Here is a 12154-nt window from a genome sequence, read left to right on the forward strand (position 1 = left end):
TTTTGACCCTTTTCTACATTTTCTCACAACATATTGCCTTTACCATAACTTTAAACAACGCACGCATGTGCATTTTCATCCATAGCTCATATTTATATCCTATTTTTCTTCATAATTGATCACTTTAGTGTCTGTCTCGTTGCCAATTTTTCTTAAATAACTAACTTTTCTTTTACTTTTCTCACATTAATGCATGCAAAACATAACATATAACTCAAAATACAAATTTGATCAACATGACAGACTGACTGGCCACAAATATCTCACAGTCTTCTCTTTAAGACCTGTCTTACCCCTAAAAATACCTCGACATGGGATGTAAGTTGCTCTCTTTAAACTCGTCTTTAACCGAGATTGTTGTCTACGTCACCTAGGACTCTAGGACTATAGGTGCCACTTCTTCTGTGTTCTTTAAAACACAGGAAACCTGGTTGTATCCTTTATCGTGGCCTCTCCCAACAATACCTCTTAATTGCTTGGCCTCTCCTCAAGATAATTACTCAATATTCAACACTCATCGTTCTCAGGTTAGCCCACCTTCTTGTTACTTTTTCTAAACTACTATATTACACTCTAAACCCTTGATTTACCCAAAATAAAAATAAAACATTTTTCTAAAGACTCAGCAAAAATAATCCTTTAAACAAACAAAAAAATAAAAAACAACTTTTCTAAGAAGGGATCCCCCCAAAAATTATTGAATAATTAATTAAATCATTTCCAGAAGACCCCAAAAAAATTACTTTAAAAAATGTTTCTTTGAAGATTTCCAAGAAAATACACCCCTTTAATCCCCAGGTGCCAAGGCGCTCTCCCACGCTATCGGCCTGTGAGTCACCTCTCCTTTAGTGATTTGCAGGCAGCTGCAGTATGCCCCCATCTCTCTCTCTCTCCCTCTGTTTCTCTCTCTCTCTCTCTCTCTCTCTCTCTCTCCCTCTCCCTCTCCCAACACCTTCTGTGGGCCCTGGCACCCCGAGATCAGGAAAGGGAGGCTGATGCACATCAAGACACTCCGACTGGAGTTCAAAAGTCATCTGTTTATTCTTTGCAGCAGAGCAGGACATAGCATACAGAACACTGAAGAAAAATCTGGAACTCCCAACTTTCCCTGGGCTCTCACCCCCTTTTATACAATCTAGAAAGGTGAGGTAATGCAATGATCATCATAAGACATCCTGATTGACTTTGATATTTGAAGAGAACCCCTTTTCCGATCCCTGGTTGGTTGCCTTAGCTGTCACTCAGACCTAGTCTGAACAGGTTTAATCTAACTCATTCTACACCAGTGGCCTCTTCATGAACTTCTATGAAAAAGTTATCCACTGACCTCATGACTAGCAGAAATTGACCATTTTGTATGCTCAAGCATCCATCTTAGGGTTGCCTGACTTGTCTTAGAAAAAATGTCCGACAACATCACAAAATGCCTGACCAACTTATTTTTACACAAAACTTGGTCCCTGCTCAATTTCGAATCTGGATTGTTTGATAATTTATGATAAATATGTATTACTTGACAGATTCTCTACTGTGCATGACATTCTGACCCCACAAAATAGATTGCCTTTAAAACGCTTTTCTGAAAGTCACTATATTTCTGATTGTCATTGATCAACCCAGTAAGTTATCTACATTTGCCTTAAGGGGGGTGGAGTTTATTTTCTATACAGTCAGTTTGAGGGGGGTAGGACTACCTCCTGTACACTCCCAAGACCTTACATCATTTATGTTTCATCAAACTAAACTGAAGAACACTTGTTTGCCCCAAGGGTACTGTGGGTCTCCATCGATCTTTGATAGGGTCCTGCAGATGGACTTAGGCAACATTGATTTGAAAAGTGCTGTGCTGCAGTACGTAGATGATATTTTGGTTTGTAGTATGACATAAAATGAGTGCAGGCAAGATTTGAATCAGGTGCTGACTATTCTAGCAGACAAGGGATTTAAAATGGATAGGGAGAAGTTGCAATATTGTCAAGAAGAGGTGTTGTACATAAGTCAGTTAATCTCACATGATGGGAAGAGAGTCACACCTGAAGAGTTGAGGCAATTATGAAAACAGCAAAACCACACACAATAAAACAAATGGAGCAGCTTTTGGGATTGTGCAACTATGTTAGAGCGTGGGTATTTGATTATAGTTCATACAAAAGACCCCTTTTGCAAGCTTTGAAGAAACCACAAGTGAATAAGGAAAAAATAGAATGGACAGTTTTAGGAATTCCCAACTATGATGAGGAATTATTTGTGTTTTCACATACAAATGGAACAGTCATGATAGCAGTGCTTACACAGAGGACTACATTGGGGTACAAACCCCTGGCATAATACAGTGGGATTTTAGATCCAGTTATGAGAGCGTACTTTCCTTGTGAACAGTCGCTGGCAGCAGATGCACTCGCAGTAGAGATGTCTACTAGCATTATAATGGGGTGTTCTATGACATAGTTTGTTAAGCATGCTTTGTTTGCCATTTTGGAGAAACCTAAGGGTACATTGACATCTCAAAGGACTTTCAAATATGAGGTAGTTATATTGAATCCAGAAATCAAAATATACAGGTGTAAAATAGTGAACCCTAACACATTTGTAGCAGAGCCTATGGCACAGGGTGAGCATGTGCATGATTGCGCTAACTATGAGGAGTTCTATGACGACCTCCCACGTGTAAAGGAAAATGCGCTAGCAGGAGGGGAGATTCCCTTTATTTTGCGGGTCTTCAAAAATGTATCAAACTGATGGGGAAAGGCATTCTGGTTCAGCTGGGGTAAGACACAGAGCCAATGGTGAATTTGAGGTTGTAGCAAGTGCAAGACTACGTCTCACTTTTCAGCACAAGCAGCAGAATTGGTGGCGCCTGTCGCACTCGAGAAACATGAGGGGCAGGAAGTAACAGTGTACAGTGACTGCGCCTATGTCACATCAACTGTGCACGCATGGCTAGCACATTGGAAAAGAAGTGGCTACCTCCTAGTGGACGGCACTCCAGTGCAACACGCAGCATTATTGGACAGGCTTATTCAGGCACTACAACTCCCAGTAGCCATTGCAATAGTTAAATGCGCAGCACATACTAAGCAAACTGACTTTATCTCTCGCGGGAATGAAGTTGCAGATGAAGAGGCCAAAAGGATGGCATATTCACCAGATATTTCAAGTTTTGATACTTCAGATGTAAAGGAAAAAGTAGTCACGATTATGATTGTAAATGAAGGGTTTAAGGCGGTGCACCACAGGAAGAGCAAGAATTGTGGAAATGGAGGGTGTGTTCTTTATCCCCATATGAAGCATTGTGGTGACAGGACAGCACTGAAAAGCCGGTGATGCCTCAAGCCTGGTTAAGGGTAGCGCTTGAAGAGCTGCACTACCTTGCGCATGTAACTAGAGAAAGCCTCTCAGTAGCTATTGCAAAGTACTGGTTCATACCAAACCTGTTCTAACACGTTGCATTTATGTAGTAAATTGAATAGTATGTCAAATGTTTACCAATGGGCATACACTGCAAACGATCAGAGGAGTGATTTCTCGATCGAATGGTCCTTTTCAGCATTTACATATTGACTATGTTGATATGCTGCAAGCATGTAGTGGATATAGGTATGATAGTGGTGGTGTGTCCCTTTTCTAGGTGGATGGAAGCAGGTCATTGTACACACCTCTATGCCACTTGTGGTATCTTCAGCTTATCACCTGCAAGTGAATGGGATATGTGAGAGTCAACCACCTCCATAAAGAAAGAATTGCAAAAGTGAAACTGACATTGAAGAAGGGATGGCTGTATTGCCTGCCACTTGCATTATATGCATTAAGGAATTAGCCGGGGTCCGACCACCACCTCACACACCACGAGTTAGTGACAGGGAGACAAATGAGAACGCCTTTCCCTCCTCCATCGAGTAGCAGAAGTGATGCCCAGAAGACTGCATAAATGTTAGGAAATTAGTTACTGTAACGCTCACCTGACTCCCACGGGGGCGCTGGCCTGGTTCGCGCTGCTGTGACCTTGTCTAAGGTGATGCGCAGGGTTCGGAAGACGGACTGGACCGGGCCCCAGATCTGGCTTGTCTGACTCGCAGAAGTATCCTTCTTAGGGTCTGGAAGGACGAGCTCTCCATCCTGCTTCTGATGCAGGGGCGCGTTGGTATCCATTTACGTCACTGGATTTTCGGATGGGTTAGAACCAAACTTGCTTGGCTTCCAGGTAAGTTTTTCTATAAGTGGTTCCCCTTGTGTCCATGCATTAATGTTCTAATGCTAGTGTCTCTTTCCCCATAGGGGCCGGGGTACGGAATGCCGGGGAACAGGCACCGACCCGAGGTGAGCGGTGAAATCCTTGTGGAAATCAGGTAAGTCTTTAATGAGTGTTTTGGTAATGTCTTTTCATTCACTCATTAACGCTGATGTCTTTTTCCCCTTAGGGGCCGGGGTCCGAAAATGCCTGGATGCGGCGCGGACCTGAAATGAAAAGGGAATGACCCAACAGGTAAGTCTTGACATGGAGTTTTAGCTTCCATTTCCCTTCTTTCTCTCACCTTTGTTCTTGTCTTTTTCTCCCTAGGCGCGGGGGCGCGACTGCGAATCCGGATGGTCGCTGCTGAACATGGAGGCGCCCTGTAAAGGTGAGTAGAATGCGGCGCTGCAGCGATCGATGCGATGTGCTTTTAAAAATAAATGTCTTCCTTTTCAGGATTGTCGGCGAAATGTCTCTGGGATGCAGATTTAGCAGGTGAGGCCTTTTCCTTCTTCTGTTCTCTTGTTCCCTTCCTTTGCAGGTGATTCAGGATGCTGGCAGGTGTGGCAGAAGTCAAGATGCAGGAGCAGACACGGTGAGCGTCCAGCTGCTAGATGCAGAACAACTCGAAGCATGTGTGGCTGATCGGGTGTGGTTTAAATAGCCTTGGAAGAAGTTCCTAGAATGTGTCCTTCCTCCAATCAGGTATGTATCCTTCCCCGACCACGCCCGGGTGGTAAATGAGTCCCACAGGTAAAGTAGTTCCTTTCAGGCCTCAAGGAGGCCGGGGTTCTGCAGCATGGTCTGCATCAGGTAAGTGCACCCAAACACTTTCATAATGAGCCTGGCGCCTATGGCCCCAGGACTGGCGTTTTCTATGAGCCTGGCGCCATAGGCGCCAGGACGCTGTCCAAAGGGCCCCTATAAGGGGTTGCTGGGACCTTCCCCGGGGACTTGATGTCCGCTTTCGGGGACGCAGGGCCTGAGCCGGCTCCCCGGGAGCGGGCATCGTGACAGCACTCCCCCCCAAGGCCCCTCCCAAGGTTGTTCCCTCCGGGGGTTTTGGTTTGTTTGAGAAGAGTCGGTGGAATTTCCTGACTAATCGAGGTGCATGCACATGGTCACTGGGTTCCCACGACCTCTCCTGAGGTCCGTACCCCTTCCAATCAATTAGGTAGAAAAGCTTTGACCTAAACATTTTTGAATCTAAAATGTTCTTCACTTCGAATTTGGGTTCCCCATCTATTTGAATAGGTTCTGGAGGTTTGAGTAGTCGGGTTCCGGGGACCACTGGTTTCAGAAGTGACACATGAAAAACAGGGTGAATTCGCATATTAGCTGGTAAATCAAGTTTAACCGCTACTGGGTTAATTATTGCCGTAATAGAATAAGGTCCCAGATATTTTGGGTTAAAAGTTCAAGGCCCTTTGAGCGGTAAATGTCTGGTAGCTAACCACACTTGATCCCCAATCTGATACGGAGGTGCTTCACTCCGATGTAGGTCAGCATTCTCCTTGTATTTTCTCTTGGCTTGTTGTAAATGCGTGGTTGCCTCTTTGAAGGCTCGGGTAATGGTAGAATGCAGATGTTCTACTGCGGGCACTCCGAGGTTCTGAGGTGAGTCGAGGTTTGAGGTTCGAGGGTGATGTCCAAACAAGGTATAAAAAGGACTATGGCCAGTTCCAGAGTGTACCGAATTATTATATGCGTATTCGGTTATCCAAAGAATGTCTTTCCAGTTGCTTTCAGATTGCTGTAACATACACCGTAAGTACTGCTCAAGGGTCTGATTTGTCCTCTGGGTCTGACCATCGGTCTGAGGGTGGTGACTGGTCGATAATCTTACGTCGATTTGTGCCATTTGACAACATTTGCGCCAGAAGTGGGAAATGAATTGGCTTCCCCGGTCAGAGATTAGTATAGATGGGAATCCATGTAGCCGAACAATATTTTCGAGGAATTCTTTGGCTAGGACAGAAGCTGAAGGTAAACCTTTCAAAGGAATGAAGTGGGCCATTTTGGAAAACAAATCCACAATTACCAGAATGGTATTGTATCCCGAACAAGGAGGCAAGTCCGTAATAAAATCCATTGATAGGGTGTGCCAGGGTGCTGGCGGTATGTCTAGAGGTTGAAGGAGACCGGCTGGTCTTTTCTTTTGACCTTTATTTTGGGCGCAAACACCACAGGACATCACAAAATATTTAACATCTTTTCGCCAAGAGGGCCACCAGAATTGTCGTTTCACCTTTTCCATTGTCTTGGCAATACCGGGGTGTCCCTCCATTAATGTATCATGATAACCTGAAATAACTAGTTCGTGTAAATCCTTGTGCGGCAGGAATAAGCTTCCTTGGTAATAAGGTAAACCATTATCTATGGTAAAGTCTGATCCCTTTTGTATCCAATCCTGTATGACTGTAGGGTCCAGGAGTTGTTTCACTCTGACTTGATTGTCTTCAAGCGTCTGTAACGAAGTCATGCCTAGAATTCTCTGTTCGGGAATTATTGGTACTGGTTCTGAGTTTGTATCAGATTCTCCCATTCCAATTCGGGATAAGGCGTCTGCTTTGCCGTTCTTGCAGCCAGGTCGATAGGTAATCACGAAATCAAATTCAGCGAAAAACAAAGCCCATCGGAGCTGCCGTGATGACTGAGCCTTGGTGGTTTTCAAATACTGTAAATTCCGGTGATCAGTGATCACCGTGATGGTATGTCGAGCGCCAAGCAGGTAATGCCGCCAGGCTTTAAAAGCGGACTTTATGGCTAACAGTTCTTTGTCAGTGATTGCGTAATTAATCTCTGGTGCCGAGAATTTTCTGGACCAAAATGCTACGGGATGCAGTTGGTTGGTTTCAGGATCTCTTTGAGACAGAACTGCTCCCATGGCTAGGCTGGATGCGTCAGTTTCGACGACATACGGGAGATCTGGACATGGGTGTTTCAATATAGGTGCAGAGGTAAACTTAGCTGTTAAATCCTGGAAGGCCTGCTCGGCTTCTTCAGACCATTCAAAACGTTTATTTTTCCTCAAGAGTGCAGTAATGGGTTGTACTATGCGTGAAAATTCTGGGATAAACCTGCGATAGAAATTGGCAAAGCCGAGCATGCTTTGAACCCTTTTTACAGAGCTAGGTGATGGCCATTTGAGGATGGCATCCACTTTTCTTGAGTCCATTCGGACTCCTTTGGGTGTCAGGATGAAACCGAGAAACTCAACTTCTGTGGTATGGAAAACACATTTCTCCAGTTTAGCAAATAGTTTGTGTTGGCGCAGTTTTTCCAGACTGCCCTAACGTGTTTTCTGTGATCAGATTCCGAAGAGGAGTACACTAGAATGTCATCGATATAGACGACAACACAAACATCGATGAGTTCCCGAAGGACATCATTCATGAAGAATTGGAAGGCAGCAGGCGCATTGCACAACCCGAAAGGCATTACCTGGTATTCGAATAATCCAAATTTTGTACAGAAGGCTGTTTACCATTCGTCGCCTTCTTTTACTCGCACCAGATGATATGCCCCCCAGAGATCTAACTTGGTGTATATGCAAGCGTCCTTCACCTGGTCAAGGAGTTCAGGAATCAGAGGCAGAGGATAACGGTTTTTAACCGTTATCTGGTTCAATGCGCGGTAATCGATACAAGTTCTAAGGTTGCCTTCTTTTTTAGGCACGAAGAACAAAGCCGAGGATGCCGTGGACTTTGACGGGCGAATAAAACCATTGGCGAGGTATTGATCCAAATATTGTCTCAAATGCAGGTTCTCAGGTTCGGTAAGGGCATAAATCCTGCTACAAGGGGGTTGTGCACCGGGCACCAGATCGATTTGGCAATCGTACGATCGGTGAGGAGGTAACGTGTTGGCCTGTTCCTTTTGGAAGACGTCCTGAAAGTCCTGGTATTCCGGAGGTAATTGCATGGAGGCAGAGGTTACAGATGCTAAATTAATCTTCAGGTTTTCTGGGTAGCATGTTTGTGCACAATCCGGGAAGGTTATTCTCTTAGCTCGCCAATCAATTCGAGGATTATGTGTCTCTAGCCAAGGAATTCCAAGAATAACCTGAAACTGTGGAGCCTTGATTACATCAAACACAACTGCCTCCCGATGGCCGTCAGGACCAATAAGAGTCACCCCAGTAGTGGAATGTGTTACCGGTCCAGAGGCAATTTCAGTCCCATCGACTGTGATGATGACATCTTTGCTGGTTTTAGGACGGAGAGGGAGGTTAATCCTAGAGGCCAATTCACGATCCACATAGTTTCCAATAGCCCCACTATCGATGTATGCCTTTATTGCATGCAACCGCTTAGGCTTTTCTGGATCTACGAGAACCATTGGCACAATGAAATGCGAGGTCTGAGAGTTAGTTTTCAAGCTCGGCAAGCGGACCCCTACTCTTGTCGGGCTGAGTCGTTTCCCGAAACAGAGTCTTCATGGTTTTTATCAGCGGCTCCTACCGCTTTTCGGGGCGGTTTTGACGGGCAATCTCGTAGAAAGTGTCCAGAGTTCCCACAATAAAGACATAATTTTAACTGCTGCCTCCTTTCACGTTCCTTTTGAGTTAAGGGTTCTTTAACCCCTCCAATTTGCATAGGCTCTGAGACATCAACTCCCTTGGGGTTAGCGTGGGTCTTGACCAACACCCGGGTCTCAAACCTGGACCGATCTTTTTTTCTGTTTTGAAGTCTGTGATCCAATTGGACCACTAAGTCTATATATTCTGTGCATTCTTGGGGCGGATTTACAACTTGGGCCAAGACATCTTTAAGTTCTCCGCGTAGACCTCGAGAAAATAACGTGACTCTTTTATCCTCTGGCCATCCCGTTTCCACAATTAGTCTATTAAAGGTTGCAATATAGGATAGGAGGTCCTGATTCCCCTGTCGCAGGGATAGAAGTTCGTCATCCAGAGCCTGCCCCTGAGAGTGTCGAGCAAATAACCTTTCCATGCTTGCTTGAAATCCTTGAAAATCACGGAGAATCGGATCATCTTGAGTAACCAGTGGAACTGACCAATCGGCAGCGCAGCCGCTGAGATATGACAATACAAAGGCTACTTTGGTCTGATCATTAGGGAAGGCCCCAGGTCTGCATAGGAAGTGCAAACGACACTGATTCATGAATACGGCGAATCGTTTGGGGTCCCCAGCAAAGCGTTCAGGTGGGGCCAGCGGCATGTTTCCAGGTAGATTAATCTGCACAGGGTTACTGGGAACCACAGGAGCGGGGTTCCCTCCGGAACAGGGTAGAGGAGTTTGTCCAGCTTGACCTTGCAAAAGCTGTCTGGCCAGGTCATCACTTCTTTCCTTTGATATTATTAATTCCCTCTTGAGGGCATTAGTCTCTTGACGAGCGGCATGTACTTCCGCCCGTAATTCCCCCAGTAATTGGGCCAACTGATCAGTCTCAGAAGTTTCCATAGCGCCTGGGTGGGAATTTGTAGGAAGGCTTCGCGTTCTGTAACGCTCACCTGACTCCCACGGGGGCGCTGGCCTGATTCGCGCTGCTGTGACCTCGTCTAAGGTGATGCGCAGGGTTCGGAAGATGGACTGGACCGGGCCCCAGATCTGGCTTGTCTGACTCGCAGAAGTATCCTTCTTAGGGTCTGGAAGGACGAGCTCTCCATCCTGCTTCTGATGCAGGGGCGCGTTGGTATCCAGTTACGTCACTGGATTTTCGGATGGGTGAGAACCAAACTTGCTTGGCTTCCAGGTAAGTTTTTCTATAAGTGGTTCCCCTTTTGTCCATGCATTAATGTTCTAATGCTAGTGTCTCTTTCCCCATAGGGGCCGGGGTACGGAATGCCGGGGAACAGGCACCGACCCAAGGTGAGCGGTGAAATCCTTGTGGAAATCAGGTAAGTTTTTAATGAGTGTTTGGGTGCACTTACATAATGAGCCTGCGCCTATGGCGCCAGGACTGGCATTTTCTATGAGCCTGGCACCATAGGCGCCAGGACGCTGTCCAAAGGGCCCGTATAAGGGGTTGCTGGGACCTTCCCCGGGGACTTGATGTCCGCTTTCGGGGACGCAGGGCCTGAGCCGGCTCCCCGGGAGCGGGCATTGTGACAGTTACGTGCTTATTTGACATGTATGACTGGTAGCATCGCTGTCATTTCAGATCAACTCAAGCATAAGGAGGTCGGTCTCAGGACATAGATGAAGACCAATCAGCAACCAGACTTCAAGAACTCGTTACTGAACCTAATCTATTTGTTGGAGATTCAGTCCTAGTGCATAACTTCACAAGGAAGTGGCCCAAGCCCTGTTTTATTGATCCCCACATTGTTGAGAACATTACTCCCTCAGCAGTAAAAGTCCAAGAAAGACGCACATGGATCCACTTAAGTGACGTAAAGTCCTACTCTGGTGAGACTGACGCACCCCCAACCGCTGATTCAGAAGCAAGACAAGAAGAAGAAGTTTACCACGTGCAGACTATATCAATGATGAGGAAGAAGGACACCAGGGTTGCCGATTAAATAATTACAAGTGTGCATTTGGACTGTGGCTCACCCCGGACTCTCTTTATAGATATTGTAGTAGTAGTGCAAAACTAAGTTTTTGAGTCACAAGAATCTTTTAATTGAACTTTAGAAAGTGTTAACATTCTAAATGTGCCAAATCTGGAGTGTGAGTTTGACGACTGGAAACCTGAGCAGTTTCCAGATTCATTTTTCACAGAGTTTCTCTTTGGTTAATCCCATGGTCCTGTCAAATGTTGATGCCCAACGACTGGTCCTGTCAGATATTGATGCCCAATGACTACTTCTCGCTGTCTTTGTTTACATACTTCAAGCTTGTTCTGATCTTGTTGGGCGTACTACTAATATACGTGTTTTTCTGCAAAGATCCTAAAAATGGCCCTGCCATTAGGAGGCAGCTTATGGTGATAATTGAACAAATCCTGCAGTTACCTGATCATTTAACAAGGCTGCCTGATTAAAAAGGTTTTTTCCTTCCTTACAGCAGTACACAGGCACAATGAGGACTGTCGAGAATGGTACGGTTTTGAAAAGTGAACACATCACTGATGTGTGGAGAATCGTAAATGGTGGGGATTAATGTATTGGTGTAAAATATATGCACGCTCAGCATTTATTATTGTTTTTCTGATATTGCTAATCCATACTGTTGACTTCATTGGTCCAAGTAAGGTAGACGTCCCTTTGATTCTTCCCACTCCAGTGATTCTTACAGATTTATCTGTTACAGAAAGACCAAGGCCATTTGTGATTATCCCTACACCAGTGACACATGCAAGGTCACCCATTTCTCTGACAAGTGTTCCTATGATTACCCCTGTAGGAAGGACCCTTATTGATGTACTTAATGAGCATCATGCACGCACCCTCCTTGCAAGAGGGAGACACAGGAGAAGCACAAGGGAAGATGATTAAGAGTTAAATAATTATCTAGACAGCACAGCACATTAATGGAATAACATGTGGTATCAGCACATGAAAAAGGTGGGAAGAGGACATACAAGGAGAGTTGCTATGTCTGTGTTCTCATACCATATACCATGGGGAATTCATAGCTATAGAAGTAGCAGCCCAGAAAGCTCACTGCCTGACACATCTTGCACTCTGCCATACGAGAGGTCAGTTCCAGGGTCGAACAGCATCCCCGGTATGCATGAGCAAGAAGATGGTTCCAGAAGAAGATGATTACGTGCAAGATTTGAAGACAAGAGAGAGATTCCACACCAGATATCATGTGATAAGATATGAATAGCCTGGAATGAATGGAGCAGGGATCAGATGGGAAATAAACAAATAGCTTGATTGTCAAGGAAAGAGTTATGAAGAAATAAGATGATGTAAGGAGAGAGATAAGCTGCAAATAAAGGGAACAGTGCTTTCTCCAGATGGATGGGAGGAAGGCCTGATTGTGTGCAAGGCGCCGGCACTTGCAG

This window comes from Ambystoma mexicanum, chromosome 2q (genome assembly GCF_040938575.1).
Source record: "Ambystoma mexicanum isolate Mex_15411 chromosome 2q, UKY_AmexF1_1, whole genome shotgun sequence".
In the NCBI taxonomy this organism is placed as follows: domain Eukaryota; kingdom Metazoa; phylum Chordata; class Amphibia; order Caudata; family Ambystomatidae; genus Ambystoma; species Ambystoma mexicanum.